Raw genomic sequence first — 24,182 nt, 5'->3', positions numbered from 1 at the left:
TCTTAGCTGTTTTATAAACCTAGCCTTCACTTAAATTTGTGAATAAATTATTTGAGGATTTGCTTGTTATCTTATTTTGCTGAGCCCCATCCACCTCAAGAAAAGTCTCTCTTAAGTTTTACTGGGGCAGAATAGGGAACAGCTGAGAGCACAGCTGTCATTGGAAAATATAGTTATAGCAGGAGGTTTTAAGAATGACAGAGCTCATGATAGAAATTGCTTGATAGAAATTGGCTACTCTCCTAGGGGAAAGCATTGTATGGAAAAGGTCATTAAGCTAAATTTAGAGTTGAAAGCAACTGTTGGATGCTAAAATGAATTTGGATTCAAATGGGATTTATAATATAAAAATAAACCTGGTAAGGTTAGTGCTTTCCTGTAATGATTGTTACCCAAATTCTTATCTCCCTATTAATTATTGAATGTCAGCACTTCTAATAAATCACCAATTTTCATTAATAAAAGTCTCTCAACAGCTAAAATCTTCTGCTAAATATCCTGGCATTCTCAACTAAGTCCTCTCCTTAGTGCAGTGATTCTCAACCTGTGGGTTGCGACCTTTTTGGGGGTCGAATGACGCTTTCACAGGGGTTGCCTAAGACCATCAGAAAACACATGTTTCCGATGGTCTTAGGAACTGAGACACCGCTCCTCTGTCTGGCCACCGCCGCCGCCCTCCTCCGGCTTCTCCAACAGCGCCGGCTCCTGCCACTGTAGAGCCATCGTGTGCACCTCCGATGCCACCTTGGGCTGGCTCAGCTGCATGGGCAGCCGAGCCGGGTCTGGGCCGCTGCTGGTGCTGCCGCTGGGCTGCTCCGCTGCTGCCGCCACTTCCAGCTAAGCTGAGCTATGGCGCCAAGCCGGTTTCCATGCCTCCTGGTTGCCTGGCCATGCTCCGCCCCCAGCCACCCTCTGCGCCGCGCGGGAGCCTCCCCCTGCACCACCCGGCCCGCCTCCCTTGCCGTCAGAGGCCGCCTCGGTCCTCTAGCGCCTGGCGCGGCCATGGGGCTGCCAGACAGGAGCGGCTTCTTCCTGGCTTGCTGGGCTCCGGAAGTGGCCAGGGAGCAGGGAAGAGGGCGAGATGGTGGCAATGCTCACATGTGCATTGGAGGCCAGCCGGCCAGGCCGGGAGGGGAGAAGCAGCGCCTTCTGAGCAGGAGCACCTCTGTCACTACCTCCATTTCTTCCCCATCTATTTGCCAGGAATTGAGAGGGCCAGATGCAATGATTTTGGTTTTCTTATTTGGTTTTCCATTCTGCCTACTACCCCCAAATGGCCACAGTAGCAGCAGTGGTGGGGTATATGAAAATGGGATGCACCTGGCTGCCACCACTTCCCCACTGACTATCCTGCTCATTGCCACTGCCACTGAATGGCTCAAATACTACTGTTGCCAGCATATGGGTAAATCCTGAATAGCCTGGAGTGTGATGTAGCAGCAACTGTGGCGCAGTGGCTGTCATGGTGGCAGTGGCAGCAAGGGTTATGAAAATGGAAAGGCCATGGATAGAAATTTCAGAGACTAAATAGTAAACTAAACATCTGAAGATATCCCAAGTGGAAATAGTAGCTTAATAGCAGAAGAGGTCACAGGAAGGAAGAACATTCATTTCTCTGTCAATCTCTCCTTCATGGATTATTGCCTTGTTGTGGCGAAGGGGTTTGCATAATTCAATGAAGCTATGAGCTATGCCATGCAGGGCCACCCAAGATGGACAGGTCATAGCAGAAAGCTCTGACAAAATGTGATCCACTGGAGAAGTAAATGGCAAACCACTCCAGTATCTTTGCCATGAAAATCCCATGGACAGTACTAAAAGGCAAAAAGATATGACGCTGGAAGATGAGCCCCTGAGGTCGGAAGGTGTCCAGTATGCTACTGGGGAAGAGCAGAGGGCTAGTACTAGTAGCACCAGAAAGAATGAAGCGACTGGGCCTAAGCGACTGAGCCTAAGCCAGTAGGCCACACCCACTCCATCCATGCCCACCCTGGCCATACCCACAATGTATGGCCAGGGTGGGCATGCAACTGCAATGCTGATGCAGCCCTCAATGAAATTGAGTTTGACACCCCTGCTCTACATATCATCCACAAGCATCTCCACACCAATAACTTAGAAGAAGTTGTGAAATATATGAGTCAATTTACATGAAGCATTTTACCAGACATATTGCCTTTTTTGTATGTTTAAAACCCCATTTTTTTTACCCTATGGAGTATCTTGTTGATCAAGGCAGAAGCACAGCATCATCTTTTATCCGGATCATAAAGGGAAACTTTTTTTAAAGGATATCTTCTCTTCAGAAACAAACCAAAACAAGAATTATGTTTTGGTGGTAGTGGCCCATGTTACACCATTGTTCCGCAATTGCTTCAGTTTGCTTCCAGTTCAAAATATTAGTTATCATCCTTAAATCTTTCATGGCATGGATCCGAGTTATTTGAGAAACCCGAATGGGATGTTCTGTTTCCAAAAATATTGGATTAAACAATAAGTACACGCTTATTATTTGTACATCCATACACATATACACATGTTCAATTGAACATGTTGTTATTTCTAAATATAGTTATGCCTGCTCACAGGCAACCCAAGATTTACATCTCTTTATTCCAACAATAATACATCATAATTTATAGTACCATAAAGTATAACACCCTTCTTTTGAGTGTATACTGATTGATAGAGAACTACTAGGCTTCCCCCATACTTGACAGGAACCTCACATAGTCCTTTAAGTGTTTGGGTGGACCCTTGGCCTGCTCTGACCTTCTTGGATCCAGTGTGTGTACCTGGCCTGCCAGCTCACCTGCCAGGCTAGGCAGACCAGAACTTTGATGCCCCATAGACCCAGGCGACCCCCCACGCTGCTGACTGGCTAGATCCTCTGAACCCAAACCAGAGTTCCTTGGGGGGGTGGAATTCCCCATGTCCAATGGTGGGGTGGAATTCCCCAAGGCCACAATGGACCCCTCTTGGGAGCACTGTCCCTCAAGCCCAAGACCAGCAGGTGGAGTAGCCTGAGAAGCCGATTGACAGCAATATCCCATTGACCCGGTCCCTGTGCCAGAGTCAGGAGTCGCCTCCATGGCACAACCCCCATCTGGAACATGTGCTGCAGCATGTGAAGGTCCGCTTTGGCAGAGAGACTGTGGTCCACAATCTCTCTCAAGGCATCTTGGAAAGGGACATCTTCTTTGGCGAAGATCTTCTGCTGCAGCTCATGATTTCTTAGTCCACAAACTAAATGATTCCGCAGCCTCTCTTCCAGGTCGTTGAATTCACATGGCCTAGCTGCTTGTCAGAGCGCAGCAATAAAGTCCACAGCAGACTCACCAGGCCTCTGGTCCCTCTAATCAAATGCGTGTCGCCATGCAATCACTGAGAGCTTGGGTTTGAAGTATTCTTGTAGCATCTTCTTTAATTCAGCGTAAGTAATTGATTCCAGTGGTGCTGGGGTGACCAGATTCTCAGCTATATCGAAAGTCTCTTGCCCACAGACATAAAGTAGCAGCTTTGAGGCCGTCTTCCCTCACTTGGTTTACTCGGAAGTAATTCTCCATTCGAGCCACGTAGGAACTCCAGCGTTCTGGTGTGATGTATCAAATCCCGAGAGACGACCGATTTTGGACATTGTTGCTGCCCTGGAGCTTCATCAACGCCTCTAGCTGCAAGGTTTGAGAATGGGTCCCTCTTGCTGAGCTCACCTCCAGCGTTCTCGTACTGGCAGGCAGAGTCACAATCTCTGGACGCCGAACTTCCCAGCACTTCAGGCCTCCCTTTGTGAGTCAGCCTAGCTTTTTCTTTGTTGTTTTCCTTGCCTGGGAGCGCCATGCATGCGTGGTGCTGCCCCCTGCGCCGGCCGTGGCGTAGCTGGCAAGAGGCAGCAACGGCACAGGGCGACCACCGGCTGGGCCACCAGCTGGCCCAGCCCAAGGGAGGTAAGGCACCCACCGGGCCCCACGCGCACCAGCAACCCTCCCTGTGCACACCGGCCTCCCACCTCACACCCCTGGCCCTCTTTTACTTACATTTTTAGTAGTTGCTCAGCAGGGAGGGGTGGAAACTTCCAGACAGCTCGCCTTCGCTACAGACAACTTGCAGCACCATTTGCAGAATGGGACTTTTGGCGGGCTCAGCAGGGCAGAGACAGCCTGGACAATTCCTATTGGCTTTCAAAAGCCAATAGAATAAAAGGGAGTAGCACAGCTAAGGAAAAGAGGGAAAAAATGGTGGACTGCGTTATTTGGCGACTCCCGTGAAATGGTCGTTTGACCCCAAATGGGGTCACGACCCACAGGTTGAGAACCGCTGTTCTAAATACTTCCTTACTCATTTGATGAATGATTTTTGAACATTGCTAAGTACAGTAACATTTTATCTGGGGGGGGGGAAATAAAACATTGTGATTTGGGCTCTGGGACATGTCTTTTGATATATTTGGGTGTGTGTCTATGCACGTATGTGTGTGTGTGAGAGAGAGGGAGGGAGGGAGAGACACAGAGAAAGACACACAGAGAGAGAACTTTTAAAACAAATATTTTAAGTGCTCTTCATTCTTTTATATTTTGTGGGGTTTTGTTGTACAGATTTGTAATATCCTGTACCATTTGTTATAGCACATATGCAAACACACAGTAGATACACTCACATAATATTTTACTTTGTGTTATCCAAAGAACAAATAAAAGAATGGGCAACAAATCACTTTCTCTACAAGTTTTCCTTCCATAGCAGTGGTTCTCAACCTTTTTAATGCCGCGACCCTAACCGGTCGTAAGTCGAGGACTACTCAACTGGTGCAGCACCATTTGCAGAATGGGACTTTTGGCAGACTCAGCAGGGCAGAGACAGCCTGGACAATTCCTAATGTCCTTTTGAAAGCCAATAGAATTAGACTCTATTCAAGAGAGTCTATTCTATTGGCTTTCAAAAGCCAATAGAATAAAAGGGAGTAGCACAGCTAAGGAAAAGGGGAAAAAATGGTGGACTGCGTTGTTTGGTGACCCCCGTGAAATGGTCATTCGACCCCAAATGGGGTCCCGACCCACAGGTTGAGAACCACTGTTCCATAGGAATACTAGTTTTGATGTTTTGTCTTCTATGATATCACTGTGTTCTCATCTCCTTCCTTTGCATTATAGTACTCTAAAGATAACTGTCAGAAGTGCTGATTTATTAATTATCAAAATAATACTGTTCAGCTAAGCAATCTTCTGTGAACTTTATTAGCCACACAGGAGGATTTGTTGAATCCTAGATTTAATATCTATAATAAATACTGCTATCTCCAGGTGTTCAAAGTCTCAACACAAGCTTTCCTCTGTATCACTAAACAGGTTTCATTAGAAAATATATGTTTTGTTTTGTTTTTTAAATTTAAATGCCAGCAATTTTACATTTTTTGTTTCCTCAGATTTTCAGATATTTTTATGTAAAAGGTTTAAGGATGTAATGTTCTCTCAAATCCATTGCCCTGGGGCCTAGAATTCAATGGAAGCCTTGTTATCTGATAGAATAACATACTCATTTATTACAAAAGACAAGTTGTTACTCATGCAGGGAGGAAGAACAAAAATAAGATCAAAGTAAGTTATAATAAGGAAGAAGATGGGGATACTTATGAAACTTTTTGAACAACTAGTATTCTAGGCTGAGCTGACATGTTTTGATGATAGATCTGAACATGGCATTTCTGAAACTTCTGGAGGTCCCTATACCCACCTCAGTTATATTCAGTAATTATAACATTGATTTGAGACAAAAAATTCCATAGACTTCATCAGCACAGAGAACAATTAAACATGTCAGGGAAAGTTGGCAAAGAATGGCATCTCAACTTTTTTCCAACTTTAAAAGTTATGGCCAACATATATTAATGTTGGAGTCAGAGTTAAACCTGAACTTTTCCTGTTGGGAATAACCACAGAGAAATACAAAAAGGAAACAATCTATTTGCTGTTACATGTCTTGACTGCAGCTAGGCTTGCGTTCGCACAAAAATGGAAGAGCAAAGAAATTCCTACAGAGGAAGAGACACTATATAAAATATTACAATGTGTGGAAATGGACAGGCTCACAATGGTATTGAAAGATAAATATAGATCAGTTTATTTCGAAACCTGGGATACATTTTACCTCTGGAAGGATTTGAGGAGGACAGTTGGGATTATAGGCTAGTGTTAAGATAGAAATACATGTAATTTTAGAATAAGTATTGTATATAAAATTTAGATGTATATTCAGAGATGAAGAACCGATTGTAAAATGTGGAATAATTTGATAAGAATGTATATACTGGAATGTCACATTATATCCAATGTTTTTTTAATTGTATTATAAATAAAATTTTGTAAATAAAATAAAAAGTTATGGCCAAGGTGGTCTACTGATTACTTTGACTGGCACTAAGAAAACCCATGTTGTAATCCAGTCTTAGACATGGAAGCTCAATGGGTGAGTTTTAGCATTGCCTCTCAGACTAGTCTGCCTCAGAGTTGTTGTGGAGAAAAATAGGAGAAATAGTATCTATGCAGCTTTAAACCTCTGAATAAAAGGCAGGATATAAATCTAATTTATAAAAATAGCCCTGATCTAAGTCACATGACTGGGAAGGAAGATTTAGACTAAAGGAACCAGTGATATTCAAAGCTACTTCCCACCATCTTTGCTGTAAGAAGGTTTTTTTTTCTTTTAATCTTTGTTTTCTCTTTGCAACATTCACACAAATTTAACACCTTTTCAAATGATAACTGACACTATTTCCACTAGCCTGCTGTTTTTCAAGTTTTGATTTCAAAGATGTTCTGAATGTTTCCTCCCCTGATACTCAACTCAAAGCAGTGGTTGAGATTGGTCAAAGGTTTGACTATGACTTACTGGTTTACTTCAGATGATTTTATCCTGTATCAGTTGATACAAATAAAAAAAACTTACAACAAAAATGGATTTCTTTGATACTAGGAATTACAGATAACTAGTCAATTAGTAGTCAGGCGAACTCTCATCTTTCTTTCTTTCTTTTATTTAAAAAGTTTTATTAACAATTAACAGAATAACCCACTAACCCACCCATCCCCACCCTCCTACCCCCCCCCACTTCCCAGAGCTGAGTACAGGGTTATTAAACATAATCTAATTAAATTCAACAAATAGGTTAAACATAATCTAATTAAATTTAACAATTTATACAACAACTAAATTCATACTTAACCTTTAACTCCCTTTAAACCTTAATAACATATTATTAAACAAATTCATTTTTAAACAATTATTATAAAAAACCATAATAACAGTAAATAAACTAAATAATTCCAATTATAAAATACTATTAATAATACTTATTATATTAAAATTTAATCATAGAATAAATGGAACTTTCTAGTTCCATATTTAATCTGAATATAATCTATCCATCTTCTCCATACCATAATATATCTTTCTTGTGTATGATCCTTTAAATAAGCAGAAATTTTGGCCATTTCTGCTAAATTAGAAATCTTAAGTGTCCATTCTTCTATTGTAGGCAACGAGTCTTTCTTCTAATATTGACCTATCAATAGCCTTGCTGCTGTAATTAAATTCAACATTAAAATAGTTTCTTTGACATCAAAATCCTTCATCTTTCATTTTTGATATTTTTCCCAGCCATAGATAGAATGACAGCTTTCTGTTATATATATATATTTGAATATATATATATATATATATATATATATATATATATATATATATATGCATATGCCAAAGCTGTTTGCAAGTACATTGATACCTGTAGGTTCCACATGCTCAATAACATATTGTATGGCTGTCATTTCTACTATGGACACAAAGTACTACCAGTATTTTGAGCCCTGGTGGCACATTGGTTAGAATACAGTATTGCAGGGAAATTCTGCCCACAGCCTGGAGTTTGATCCTGATGGGGATCAAAGTTGTCTCAGCCTTCCATCCTTCCAAGGTCAATAAAATGAGGACCCAATTTATTGGGGGCAATGTGCTAAAAATATAAACCACCCAGAGAGTGCAGTAAAGCATTATCGGACAGTATATAAGTCGAAGTGCTATTGCTATTTTGTTCCAAAACCTATTTCATAACTGAGATGCTATTCTTGAAGATTGATTTCTTCATCTTAAGCTGATGACACTTAGTTCAATTTTTCCATGAGATCTGAATCAGGAAAAGGTGTTTATGAATCAGTACCAAGATGCATGAATCAGTTGGATAGGAGTTAACAGGGTAAACTTTATCAGATAGTATGTAGGTGATCAGAAACAGTGAATAGGAAGAACCATATGTGACTGAATTATTTACTTAGTATAATACAACATGAAGCATAATGGAATTCATCTCTGCGTCCTCCCACATCTAGTTTGGCAACCTTTATATTTTTTTTACATGTTTTTATCACTTACTTTTTATACTTTTTGTTTTTTAAATAACTTTATTAACAGTTTTACAAAGAGCATGAAAACTAACAAAAACTAACAAAAAATAAATGCAAAAAGAGAAAAAAGAAAACAGAAAAAGACAAAAAGTAGAAAAAGAATAAAAAGAAACAGAAGGTCCCAATTTCTTTTGCAGCATATATAACTACAAGTTATCTCTTATTTACCAGTACAAAAGAAAGCTCAGAAAGTGTTTCTCTAATCACCAAAATCACAAATCATAAGTGCTTTTTTCTATTGTATGCAGAAATTCCACAGTCAACCATATAGATATTTACTTTTCACTAGCCAAGGAAATTCATTTATCTATTTCTATAAGTTCCATCATTTCACTAACGATTCCTTCATTGTGGATATTGTCAAACTTTTCTACTTTTGAGCATATAGTGGTCTCATTGCAATTGTCATATGCAAAAACACAGTTCTATGATTTTTTCCTAGTTACTTGTTCATTAGTCTCAAAAGAAAATCTCTGGTTTCAATTGTATTTTAATCTTTAAAATCTACTGAAATAAGGTGTCTTTGTGTCTAAAGTTTTTAGCTTCTTTACATGTCCACCAGCCTTTTTATACTTTAGTAAAATAGCCAGAAATGTCTTGTTTGCAACTAAAATGTACAATATTTATTTTTATGCTGATTTGTGTGGCAGTGATGAGGGGAAGATAATTCCTTTCCCATCTTTAATAAAAGCTGAGCAATCAGGCAACACAAAAAAGATTCAAAAGGTTTTTGTTAAAGAGGAAAAATGAATTTTGGCATAGAAGAAAAGCAGCTATTTTTAAAAAATATTGGCAGTAGGCACAATAATCTTTCTATTCTTACTGAGTAAAGTACAAAGAGGCTATCCAGGTATTCTGTCTGAGCATGTTTTCCATATTCTATAGACAGAAATGGTTTATGATTATAGTCAGTGCAGAAAATAAAACTTTACCATTATTGTGCTTGGTTCCCAACTACGTGATAAAGAACAGTGTGGTCATATCAGAAGAAGATGAAGAATTCGTTCCTAGGTTTCCTATTCAATTCTTCCAAATCACCATTTGACTGTAAGGCTTTCACTTTAGCTAGGTTGGACACATTGCCCTCAGCAGTCCTTTTTGAACATTTTGAGGATGCCCCTATATTTCTCTGGTTATTTCCATGTGGTAATGTCTCAGTAGAAACTCCAAGTCTACTTTACTGCTCCTTTAACTACTCTAGACCAGTGGTTCTCAACCTTTTTAATGCCGTGACCCCCCAACCGGTCGTAAGTCGAGGACTACTCAACCGGTCGTAAGTCGAGGACTACTCAACTGGTGCAGCACCGTTTGCAGAATGGGACTTTGGGCGGACTCAGCAGGGCAGAGACAGCCTGGACAATTCCTATTGGCTTTTGAAAGCCAATAGAATTAGACTCTGTTCAAGAAAGTCTATTCTATTGGCTTTCAAAAACCAATAGAATAAAAGGGAATAGCACAGCTAAGGAAAAGGGGGAAAAAATGGCGGACTGCGTTGTTTGGCGACCCCCGTGAAATGGTCGTTCGACCCCAAATGGGGTCCCGACACACAGGTTGAGAACCACTGCTCTAGACAGACCTTCAATTATCTGATCTTGAGGAAATTTTCAGGCAGGAAGTATGATTTCTATTTATTGTTACTTCTTTCAAACAAGGACTCAAAAATATTCTCCCAAGTTGTCCAGTTTTGTGCCAACATCTGTACAATATGTCATACAATTAACTGTCTGGATACTATTCATAAATTTTTGTTTCATTTTTATTTTATCATTTATTTATTTATTAATCAAACTCATATAGAAAGTGCTCTATGGCAGGGCTTTTCAACCTTTTCACCCATTGTATCACTTTTAGGATATGGCACTATCCGAATACCACCAGTTGCCTAGCAAAGTGTCAAAAACTTGATGACAAAAAAAAAAGGAAAAAAGTGATAAAGTACAGGTAGTTCTTGACTTACAACAGTTTGCTTAGTAACTGTTCAAAGTTACAATGGCACTGAAAAAAGTGCCTCCCAAGCCACAGCTGAGCAAGACACCTGCCTGTCCACCCGGCCACACTCTTTCTCCTGTCCAAGGTTTTCATTGTTGTGAGCGTTTCTGTTGAGGATTGGCAGTGGGGGTGGGGTGGGGGGGTGTTTGGTTTTATTCCCCCCATCTGCTGGGTAGTTGCAGCAGGTTTTGGTCTCTTCACAAGACCCTGGGACACTGTGACCATCATAAATATGAATCAATTGCCAAACATCTGAATGTAAATCGCAAGACCCTGGAGATGTTGCAACATTCCAGCTGATAGGTACTTCTGGGCTCAGCAGAAACACCAGGATCAGCGCCGAGCTCCAGCGGGAGCCAGGTGCTGATCCTGGCACTTTCGCTGAGCTCTGAGAGCCCTGCAGCTCCAGCCACCTCTCGCTCAGGCTTGTGCGGTACTGCCACCGGTTCAGCTCATTCCCCTCCCCCACTACCACTTTTCTAGGATGGTCGCGTATCACCTGCCAGGTGCCAATGTACCACACGTGGTACCCATATCACTGGTTGAAAAGCCCTGCTCTATGGCATACAACAGTCCAGTAAAACAATAAATGACTAAGACAATCATTTGTTAAAACCATTGTATTATTCAAAATAATTATTCATCTTTAGATATTATACTCATTGTTTTTTGACACACACACACTTTTGTTGTTCAGTCATTAAGTCATGTCCAACTCCTTGTGACCCCATAGACTACAGCATGCCAAGTTCTCCTATCTTACCATCTCCCATAGCCTGCACCCAAATTCATGTTCAATGTGTCAATGACTCTATCTAAATATATATGTTGTGATTGTAATATGAATTTTACATGTATGTAATTCATTACAGTTGATTAATCCTTTCTGCCTGGTTATTGTTGTTTTTTTAAAAGTCTTTTGGTATGAAGCGCTGCAGTGTTAACGATTGATTGATTGATTGATTATGGACCTTTGACTCATTATCAATTCTTATGTTCAGATAAATAGGTTTTCTCCATGACACTTCCTAACTTTGTCTTTCACGTTTTCCAACAGTGCACTCATTGTCATTATAACTCAATCCGTTCATCTTGCTGCTGGTTATCCTCTTCCCTTTCCTTCCACCTTCCTCAACATTAGAGCCAGAGGACTGAATCTGAAGTAGAATAATCTAAGACCAGTCATTTGTATCTCTAATAAGGCATTTGTTGTACTTCCAACAAATCTGGATTGATTTGTTAAATGATCCCTTGGTTTGCTTTCTTGACTGTGCACTGTATTCTCAGCAGTCTTCTCTATCACTGAAGTTCAGAAGCTTCAGTGCTCTTTCTATCCTCTTTCAAAATCTTAACTTTCACTTCCACAGAGTCATAGGAATTGCTGTTGCTTGCACAATTCTGATCTTTTGCAAAGTGAATAGTTTCTAAAAAATAGTTATACATAAATAGCAAACAATGTTTTGTTTTTAATCATAATATTTTAACTTTCTTTGATAATTGGCTTGCAGTTTTGTGACTTGATAGTACTTCCCCCTTGTTCTGATAAAAAAAAAAACATTGTTATCTGATTGTATATTTTCTTAAGGCAGAAAATATAATTTAATCTTAATACACAGTTAATTTCCCCCATTTATATGGTTATCAGATATTTTCTAGATAAATTAGTAAAAGTATGATACAAATACATAAATATAATTATATAAATAAATAACTTTGATTTTGAAGTCCAGCACATCTGAAAGCCACAATTTTGAGAAGATTATATTATTAATCACCACAGCAAGGAAATCTACAGTACAAAGGGGGTACAAAATATGGACCATCCTGCTATTAGTCCAAAAAAATCCAAACAACCACTACATAGTAATATAAGCTTCAATAGCTTTGTGTTTCCTTCTAGTTCTCATTTGGATTTTTGTAGGCCACTACCATAGCCTTTATTTTAGTTTTAATTCTTTCTAGACATCAACTAACTACTCCATTAGATCCATTTGCTTTTTTAAAGAAAAGCATATATGAATGGGGGGAGAAAATATGTATAAGTAAATTTGCCAATAATCCCCTTGAGTTATATATTTAACTGTGACATTAACTTTACATCTAATTTTAGATTTTAATTTATATTTAAAAGCAAACCGAGAAGCTAGAATTAGAACTACAGTATATTAAAGCTAATGTAATATAGTTCTTTGAATGTTGTTCTCCATTGTAAAAACAAAACACAATACTGTACATACCAAACACATGTGACAATGAATCTAATTGGATTCCTCTTAGAAGAGAGTTTTTCATATGAAATTATGGCATTTTCTTATCCTACAGTTTCAGATGGTTCAAAATTTTGTTTTTCAGAATTTGTTGATTGGAAACTTTATTATTTTAGTTTAATAAAGCATACAATTCAAAAAGATAACAGAGAAATAATTTCAATAGTAGAAAGCAAAGCAGAGTAAAATAACAGCAAAGAATATCAGACAGCATAATTGTTGATTACAACTTGTGATTTGATGTGAAGACAGAAGTGCAGAGATGGCCTCTTCATTAGTTTTAGTTGATCAGTGAATAGGTTTTAAGACCTCTTCAAGTCAGGAGCAAATGTGATAAAAAGAAGGCATATGATAATTTAAACATGTTTTTTTTAATTAATCAGCATATTGTTTGGGATGTATGGAAATATCTCAGAGATTCCTAATACTGTTATACTACTTACTAGTCAAGCTTGTAGATGATTCTACAGTATGTTCTGCCGTGTTGCTACAGCTGTAAGGATGGTAGTGGTGCTATGACAATATAATTGTCTTTCAGTAAATGTAGAGGTGCTTAGGATCAAGTGATATGGTAACTTAGCAACCACTATATGCTTAATTCTTTCCATTCTGTTTCTCTGTACTGTTTCTATTTTACTGGAAGAGTTTTAGTTGGTTCCTAAAAGAGAAAGGATGGATTGCCATATAGAGAGCATTTCACTCAATGTCAGTCAATTCAAACATGCTATGTTGAAATTTACATTTCATTGGTATGAGACTGAGAATCTCAGTCCAAGCTTGGATCTGGTTGAACCCCTGAGCCTGTCTGTGGTTTGCCAGCTTTCGGAATCTCTGGAGTAAGAAGGTAGCAGAACTAGCCAAAAATGATTTACTTCAGTAGTTTGAGGTTGGAACCTTCTCCTGAATGTAGATATCTTTTAGAAGCTTTTCTTTGTTTTCCATTTCTTTTTTCATCTTCATTGTCTTTACAGATATTGTAATCCTTGTTTAACGTTTCTCTGAAAATCTTTGTGGCTGTAAGATAAATTTGAATGATTATCATATTAAAGGGTTGTTCATGAAGTCTAATCAATATATCTTATCACTGATTGCATTATAGCAAGAAATGTTCTTGCTAACTGTAACTTCCTTTGTTTTTCATGTCCTAATTAGTAATTTGGTTTTTCATGTTCTAATAAAGTTTTTTATGTCCTGATAATTGGCATATCCTTGTGCAATGAAGTGTGATCAATCCCAGATATATGTCTAAAATGAAATTATAGTTTTCTCATTTCATCTTTCATTGTATTTAGTTTTTCCATGTTAATGCTTCTGGTGTACCATGTTCCCCATTTTTTTCCTGTATGATAAACAGCTATAGATCAGCAACTAGATGTCCTAAAAGGTTTACTCTACCTATATCATAATCTCCATTAATAATATGAAAACTTCTTCAGTAGCATGATGAATGCCATCCAAACTGAAACGCCTATCATTCAGCATTGTATCATGAATCATTTTATATTTTCTATTCATGTGTTTTTTTGGGGGAAAATATAGAAGTGGTTTACCATTGCCTTCTTCCACGCAGTACAAATTTATGTCTTTGCCATTGTTATCAGATCTTCCTATATTGCTGCTTCCAAATATAAGTAGCAGCTTGCTTTAGCTGGGCAGCTGGAATAACTTTTACACCACAGATGATATTGTTGGGAATATATACCATTGATACACACTCCTGATATGCACACTTCTTTGTGCATCACTCCCAAGAGAACAAATGGGCAGACAGACAGACAGACAGACAGACAGACACACACACACACACACACACACACACCCCAACATGATAAGGCAGCGATAGCAGGATTTGGGAATGGGGAAGGGGGAAAATCAATGAATGAATAAGTTTGTGTATACTGTATGTGTATATTGTACATGTATATGTATGTATACATACATTTGGATACACACACAGACATTCATGCTCACACAGATACAATGGAAATCATTTTGCATATATTTTGCATCTTTCCTCCCACTACAGTACTAAGTAACTGTTGCAAATTACATCAATTTTTTACAAAAAAAATAATGATGATGATCTTAAGGAGTCAGACTTCCTAGCTAGGAGCAAATAAAGATAAAAATTAATGTCTGGAATTGTAGAACACTTCTAATGATTTTTTGTAAAGGAATTTTTAAAAATTCATCTTGCTAAATTCAGTAACCAACAATGATATTTAAATGCTTTATATTCTTTCTTTCAATCCATTCCTACTCTTTACAATATAGAAACTGCATTATGGAAATGAATTGAGAAACTATCCTATATTTTACAAGGGCAGTATTAAGAACCAAAGAGGCAATCGCTTGACTCTGGAAGTATATGTGTATCAGGAAACACATTTGGCCCTGCATATATTATAGAGCCAAGCTGAATATATTCAGTACCAGAGGATATTAATGTAGTTAACTTTATTGCATAGCATTTTTGTTTTTAATGTTATATCATTTTAAACCACCCAAAGAAATTGTGCAGCGTACAACATTAGCAAAAAGTAAAATAAAAGCTTACTTAATTAATAAGTAAATCAGGGCAATATAAAAAAAATCACAAAAAGCAAATATAAATCCCAATTAAAAAATAAGCACACCAAGATAGATATCTATAGTCAGTCAGTTGGAACTGAAAGCCTGTTTAAATATCTTGTTTTAACCTCTTTCCATAATTACAGCAATAGCTCAATTGGAACAACATAGCTTGAAAACATACACAATGTAATTGAATGCTGGATTATGTTTACCATATCTCAAATCTACTATTTCAACAGAATTCATGTGACCACTGTGTTTAACTATAGTTATATTCACAAATTGCACTAAATTATTAGTTTTCTAAAATATATTTTATTAATTTTTAACATAATCACCTTAATATTTGGTAAACAGCATGTTGTCTGGGTTTATATTTAAAAACAATCAGTAACAATTAATTTCTATAATTCCATAATCCATATAGTAGCTTTCCTTGATTTTTCTTTCAATAATATTTTCTTTTATCAACCTTAAATTAGTACTTTTCTTAGTATTTTGATAGATAACCATTGAATATAAACATTTTTCCAGTATTTCTACAACCACATCAATATAAAGCTTCTTTTCTAATTGATCATCTTAATTACCTTATCATAAATCCTGTTTTCAAAGTTCTTATTTAGATTTGTTTTCCTTGCACTAAATTATTGTTTATTTGGTTTGGATAAGTATGAAAAGTTAACCCAGCAATAATAATTTATAATTCCATAAAAAATTGTGATAATATGTAAATCAATGGTTAAAGAAATTATACTTACAGCAAAACTGTAACATTTGTTAGCTGCAGAAAGATACTTTTATGTCAAATCTCTTTTGTTTAATGGGCAGAGGATTCTTGCAGGTTTTAGCCATCAAACCAATGATAGATCATTTATTTGCAATGGCAGATGAGAACAACTCACAGTTCAGTGGAATCTCCTGTGATTGTTCTCAAGAGCCGAACAATAGAATGATATATCAGATTCATCTGAACTGATGACAGAAAAGAGAGAGAAGGAAGTAATAAGAATAGTTAAAAGAAAATGAATGTCACATATTGGAGATCCAAAAGAGCTTCATAAAATAATCCTAGTGTAATGAAATTCCTTAAAACAGTTCTCTATCTAGCTCAGGAGTAGGCAACCTTGGCTCTTTTATGACTCATGGACTTCAGATTTCCTGAGCCAGCATGGCTCATCATGGATACCTCTCCCTTTTCCCTCAGCATGGCTGGCTCAGGAATTCTGGGAATTGAAGTCCACGAGTCATAAAAGAGCCAAGGTTGCCTACCCCTGATCTAGCTGAACCAGCACACACTTCTCAAGAGAAAAGTATTTATCAGGTTTAGAAAAAGGATTTAAGCAGTAGAAAATAAAAATTTAGAGCATTTTTTCTCTACTTTGACAGCTTTAAGAATACTGACTTCAGTATTCTGGTAGGGGAATTCTGGGAGTTGAAGTCTATATATCTTAAAGCTGCCAAGGTTGAGAAAGACTGCTTTAGATAAAAAAAAATGAAGAAGAAATACAATCCAACAATGAACAAGCATGGTAGTGATCCTAGACCAGTGGTGGTAAGCCTATGGCATACATGCCAGAGGTGGCACTCAGAGCCCTCTCTGTGGGCATGCGTGCCGCCGCTGCCAGCAACTTGCACAGGTCCATTAGACTGCTGCCACCACCCAGAATGGCAGCCCCACCCAGCAGAAAGGAAGCGAAGCAACCAGCTAGCAAGCTCAAGTAGAAATGGTAGAACATGCCCACACCCAGCAAGCCAAAGGCCACCCCAAGCAGACAAAGCCGGATCCTCATCGGTGCCATGGTTCCCCGTCCCAGCTAGGATTGTGTGCCTCCTCCCATCTATACTGGGCCTCCTGCCCACCACCCCACCCACCAGAGACCCCCTGTATCTCCTCCAACCCTGCCTGGCCCCCACAGGCGTCGCCCCCATGAGCACCATTGAGGTGGCCATGCCCATCCCAGCCATGCAGACCCAGTCTGCTGTGACAATCGCAGCCATGCCCACACAGTGGGCCATGCCCACACAGTGGACCATGCCCCCATGCCCCTGAGGGCACCACAATGCTGATGTGGTCCTGGTACTTTGCGATAAATAAGTGGATTTTGGGTTGTGGTTTGGGCACTCGGTCTCTAAAAGGTTTGCCATCACTGTCCTAGACTGCTGACTAATCACTATGCAGTAAGTATAATTTTCCTAGAAAAGAACATTTCTGACTAGCTGGAACCCTGAATACAGACACTCCATTTTATCACAACATTTTTTTGCAATTAGAATACATTTGATATTCTGATTCTTCATAGTTCAAAGGTCTTCATAAACATCTTACTAATCTGGGAAATATTCTGTAAGGACAGACAGTTATGACTGAAATATTATGTACAACCTGCTTTTGCCAGGTTGTTTGATACGTTTAAGCTGAACAAAGAGCAAAATTATCTGTTTTGTCATTCACAGTTCATGTTTTTAACCACAAGAATACATGATATCATTATATAAATTTAGAAAGAATTTCAAAAATGAAAATGAGATAACTTTTACGTATAAAGAATTGCGCTTCAGACTTATAAATACAGCAGCTATATTTGGAAAATAAGACAATTTGTTTCCTGGGTTAATCTTTCAAGGACCAAGACAGATGCATAGACTATGTGGCTGGATTTTTTTTTTAAATAATCCTTTTTATTTTATTCAAAACATTAAAATGTTCCAAAGAAAAAATACAAAAATAATATATAACTAGACAAGACTACACAAAAAGAGTACATAAATTGAAAAAAATAAAACAGACATATGCATAAATTGCGCTCCCTAGTTGAATACTGATAAATATACTTCAGATATAATAACTCTTCCCCCTTCAATGTAGACACAAATTTATAAAATTCTAGAAAACTGTTTACCCAACCCTCATATCCTGACATCTATCTATCTCAAAGAAATATAGTTAATAGATAAAACTAACAGGTACAGTTAATTAAACTTCAAAACTCTCTATTAACAGTATATTTATTGTATTTCACTCACAAAAAATCCACAATGGCTTCAGATTTATTGTGATAAATTATCACAATCATTGTCTCTGGTCCATCCAGGATCAAATATCCTCAATTGATTCTTAATAATAAGGCTTTTCCTTAAGATACTAATCAGGATCTTTCCTAACAGTTGAATTTTATTCTTCAAAGTCATAAATCTCTGTTGTGTATATCTCCATAGCATTTGTTGTACAAAAGAAGTTCCCTGTAAATTGTAACATAACATGTCTTAACATTTGTTTTCCAATTAGTATAACAAATCCATTCCCCAATCTTTCTCAAAATCTTTGAAAAAGTCGAGCTCATCACTGGTCAATTCTATCAACTCTGAGTAAATCCATACCTGTCTCGAAATTTATCTAACCAACTTGTATTTCTGAAGTTCACCTTATCTTTTGGTGTAAGTTACATTCCAATCCATTTGGTTGCAAATCTTCTTTTACTGCTGTTACTTGCATCTGGGTACCATCTTCGAGTTAAACCTATAATCTCAATCTTTTTATCCAAATTTTCAAGTTGGACTTGTAAGTTAAAAAGTTTTCAATTTTCCCAACTTACCCAATGTCTTGATACATTGCCATCATTTTGACTATATTTTGATAAACTGTTGCAGATGTAACTTTTTTTTGTAAAGGTTTTATTAATTTTTAAGAATTACAGTCTTTAGTGCTTAGTAAACCACATGTTGTCTGGGTTCAAATATTTAACATTAACTCCTTCAATATAAATCTGTTCAATACTACACAATCCAGTATTTTTTCCATGATCCTCTTTTCTTCTCCATATTTTTTCCATTACACAGTTACAGTTTTTGGTATTGTTAATGTATACAGAATTAAATATAAGCATATTTTACTGATATCATACAAATAGCAATTGGGTGAACACAATGAAATGGAGAAAAATCTGACCTAAATGAACAGAATTATTATTTTTAAATCTTTCTTCTTCTGAAACAATTTTGAGATATATTGTTCTGATCAAAAATAATTAAACATAATGTTTCTTCCAGTTTCTTCATTTCTCTTGGTTCATTATTAGTTTTCTTAATTCATGCTTATTACTTTTGTGGTTCTGGAGAAGAATCTATTATTATTATTATTATTATCATTATTATTATCATTATTATTATTATTAAAGAACCTTAGTTCTTACTGAAGACCTTACAGAGTAAACAAAGGTTGTATAATATTAATAGAACCAATCATCTCATTAATATGCTATATATTTTATTTTATGGATTTGTTATTACTATTGACATAAAAAAAATCAATTCCTTCCTGCTCAGTTGTATTTTAATATTAAGATAGAAAATATCTGGATTTACAGTGATAAGGAATAACAAAAAGCACAAAGAAAAATGAATAAATTAAAATAGCAAATAGTAAATTTGATGGGCTTCAGTATGAATGATAAACTAAAAAAATTGAAAAGTTAAATTGAAAAAAACTAATTAAAATAAATTTAATAATACAATATGGTAACACTCTGAAGCAAGGCTACTTCTAAAAAGGATAATGGAAGGGTAATAGAAGGCATTGCTTTTGATTTACCCCCCCCCTTTTTTTAAAAGAAAATGTGCTTACAAGAGAAAAATGGGAAAGCAGTAGAAGAATACCAATGAGTTATTTAAAAAAAACATGTTAAAAAGCAAGTACAAAGTAAAGCGTAATGTCAGGCATGCTAATTTTTGTAGATGTTAATGGAGAGATTTTAAAATAGTTACTTAGGAATTAAAGACATTGCATGTCAGGCATAACTGAAAATTCCCAGTTCAATTATAATAGAAAACAATCCTATCAGTTGGAAGCCAGTACAATTATAGAAAATGTACTGAATAAAGAAATAAACATGAAGTGTCAAAAAACCCCAATATAAAATGGATAGCAAACATCTGAGAAAAAAAGGCAGGGATTAATGGCTTTTTGCAGGCCAGCAGAGTCGGACTTGTTGTATATTATGATATGGGATGATCACTCCAGAAAACAGGGGTAGCCACAGAAAAGGAACACTTCCTGGGTACTATGAGTAGGCAATGTTTAAATGGGAGCATGCCATCAATATGGGAACATGTGGGACAGGCAGATGTGCCTGGGAGAAAGGTCTCATCTTTCTCTTTGCTTGATTTTTCTCAGATTCAGGTCTTCCCCTGCTGACTATCCTATTTCTCTTTAGAACTTGACTAAGTCAGGAGGTAGTAATCTATGAAATTCTTATTCCTTCATCCTCTTTCAAGTGTAGTTTCATATGAAGGCAACATTAAATTTCAGAATGTGGGCTGAAATCAAAAAATTTTAGAGGTCATCATCATGCATGTCTAATGTTTGACCAATAAATTACATTTGAAATTTCATTAATAATACAGCAGTACTTAGCCCATTATAAATTATATAATTCTTCGCTCCAATATACTCCTAGTTTTCATCCCTTGTTTATGAATAGTTATTAGTGCACTTCTGTATGTTTATGAATTGGTTTAAGAGGATTACTTTACTAATTATGAACCTGTATGCAAAATAATACAGAAATAAGCTTTCTTGTTAATAAAAACCAAGCATTTAATACCAGGCTTGTAAATTTTATGCTAGAAGTCATTATTTCCCAGGTCTGCACCTCCTAGGATGAATCATATAGTGAATTTATAATCCATATAAATCAGAACTGTGAGCTACCAGTCTATGACAATATGATTCTGCTCATTCTAATTCTGCCTCTGTTGAATCTTTATTTGAACTATTACTTGCAAATAATATATTTCTTAACAATGATCTTTACAAAGAAAAAGGAAAAGAAGGTTTGGAGGTAAGAGTAGTAGTCTCATCATCACTTTTGATTGTTTAAGATGTGTCATTGCATTGTTATGTTGTTCAGTTTTGGGTTCTCAGAATAGAGAAAAAAAGATGTTATGGCTTTATAGTAATATAAAAGTGTTTTGAATTAAGTCTGTTAAAAAATTAAATTAGGATAAGCAATTTGTTATTAACTTACTTATTTCATATAATAGTGATGTTCCTTCACCTATTATCATTTACCATGACACTGGGATTGATAGAGACTAGAATCTAACAGTATCCAGAGAACTATATGTTAAACCCTTTCTTTGCTTTAGATCAGGACAGGGCAATCAGTGCTATAGACTATACATGTCCCAATTCACATTTTGGAATCTCTCAAGAATATGCAGTTGAAATCTAGCTTCCAAGCACAAAAAACAGTGATTTCATTTCCTATTGCTTTCCATCTGAAAAATAAAGAAGTCCTGCCTAAATTTTGCTGTATCTTAGCCTTATGCAACATAAGTATATCTTAAGCAGCAAAACACCTATACTCACTCCCCCTCCCCCAAAATAAGACCACTTTTCAAATTTTCTTACTATAAATTGCTTATCTGCCTTAGAAAGATCCTGGCAGCTCTTCTTTCTATTCTTAAGAAAGCCCTACACTTCTATTACTGAACCACTAGATCTAGCCAGAACTTCACTTAAACTAATTTCCACCCACACAGCTGCTTTGCTCTGCTCTCAGTCTCCCAAAGCCATTAGGAAATCATGCTATCCTAAAACTTGCTGATCCCACACTGTACCTTTACTGCACACCCAAAATAGATCTGCACTTCATTGCTGTTCATATAGCTTTAACATACAATATTTATGGGGTGTATTTAATTTTCCTTTGAACTTTTTTAAAAAATCCTTGAAACTATGGACTAGCCAGTAGTTGTTGGGCATAATAAACAATAGATGGCAGGAAAAAGGTAGGGATTTTATATCTTTTTGTGGCCTTCTACTGATTATCAACAAGCACACCTGAGATAACCAGAAAAATAACCCAGGCTCTACCCTCCCAAAAAGGAAGGCGAGTGTTGGTAATATAATATTCTATCCTCAAAGGAACAGAATCAGCCATCTACAGACCAGATACAAACCAGGGAGGAATGTTGTCTCCCTGGAGCAAAAAACAAAGATGTGGCCAAGAACATAACCAAAATAATTAGGCCCACAGATTACTACCCTTTCCTCCTCTTCCCTCACATTGGGACGAATGACACAACAAAGAACCTGAGTACAATAGAGATTATAAGCAACTAGGCAATAAAGTTAAGGAGCTAGGAGCACAAGTAGTGTTCTCATCAGTACTTCCAACGAAAGACCAAACCCCATTGAGAGAAAAAAGAATTCTAGAAATAAACCATTGGCTAAAGGGTTGGTGTCACCAAGAAAACTTTGGTTTCTTCGATCATGGACTGCATTTCCTATGCAAAGGACTCTTGACATGGGATGGGCTGCACCTCACTAAAACTGGAGAAAATGTACTCAGAAAAAGACTGGCTCAACTCATCAGGAGGGCTTTAAATTAAAATTGAGGGGAAAGGATGACCAATCTTCAGAATCTCCAGAACACAAAACCAATCGTAGATCCCAAGAAAACAAATCAAACAATGAGGTAGGGAGTGATGAGAAAAAAAGAAAAACTCCAGCAACAATCAGGAGATGCAGGAAACGGACAGGCATAAAAGTCTTAAATGCTTATACACAAATGCTCAAAGTTTGGGGAACAAACAGGGTGAATTAGAAGCAATAATACATAAGGCAGGTATAACATAGTTGGCATTACAGAAACCTGTTCAAAAGAAATAGATCTACAAAAAGAGGAGGGGGAGTTGCATTATATCTAAGAGAACATTACATATCTACAGAAGTGCATGTGATCAAAGATAAAATCCCTCCAGAATGTATATGGGTCAATATAAAAGGAAAAAAGTGACATTGCCATAGGTGTATATTACAAGCCTCCCAACCAATCAGAAGAAATAGATGAACTCTTTGCCAGCCAGTTAACAAATATATGGAGGAAGCATACCACAGTAGTAATGGGAGATTTCAACTATCCAGACATCAACTGAGAGACAAATTGCAGCGAGTGGGAGATCAAACAGATTCTTAACCAACCTGGCCGACAACTTTATCATCCAAAAGGTAGAGGAGGGAACTAGAAGTAAAGCTATACTGGACCTAATCCTCACTAATTGAGAAGAAGAGATAGAGGGAGTTGAAATTGCCAGAACCTTGGGTGAAACTGACCACATCATGGTGAAATTCAATATAATGCAAACACAAACAATAGAAAATAATCCAACTAGGATTATTTTCAAAAGAATTATCAAAAGAACTGATTTTAACAAATTCAGAGAGAACCTAGCAAATATTCCATGGATGAAAATCCTAAAGGGGAAAACAACTTGAGAAGCATGGGGAACTCTGAAAAATATGATCATAAAAGTCCAGTCCAGCACAATACCACTGAAAAGAAAACCAAGAAATTCAAGAAGAAACCAGCATGGCTACACAAAGCTCTCTCTGACAAACTGAAAGACAAAAAGGACAAGTACAAAAATTGAAAGAGGGGCATATAACTAAGGCTGATTATCAGCCAAAAGCCAGAACATGCAAACATGAAGTCAGGAAAGCAAAGGTTCAGAATGAACGAAGACTAGCAACAGAAATCAAGGACAATAAAAAACATTAATATGTTTCTTTCAACATATTAATAACAAGAAAAAAGGCAAGGAAACAGTAGGTCCACTAAAGAGAGAAGATGGCAAGGAAGTAAGAGTCAGTAGGAAGAAAGCAGAGCTGCTTAACTTATTCTTTGCATCAGTCTTCACACAAAAAGAAGTTATAGCCCAACATACCAAAAAAAAAAAAACTACTGCAAAAGACAAATGAGAAACAAAAATTAAAATAAGCAAGAAAATGGTAAGAGAACACGTATCCGACCTTGATGAATATAAATCACCAGGACCCAACAGATTACATCCCAGAGTTCTGAAGGAGCTGGCAGATGTTATCTCAGAACCATTGTAC

This window comes from Crotalus tigris, unplaced genomic scaffold (genome assembly GCF_016545835.1).
Source record: "Crotalus tigris isolate CLP2741 ecotype Arizona unplaced genomic scaffold, ASM1654583v1 scf7180000017666.27876245, whole genome shotgun sequence".
Lineage (NCBI taxonomy): Eukaryota > Metazoa > Chordata > Lepidosauria > Squamata > Viperidae > Crotalus > Crotalus tigris.
This window is presented reverse-complemented; position numbering follows the sequence as displayed.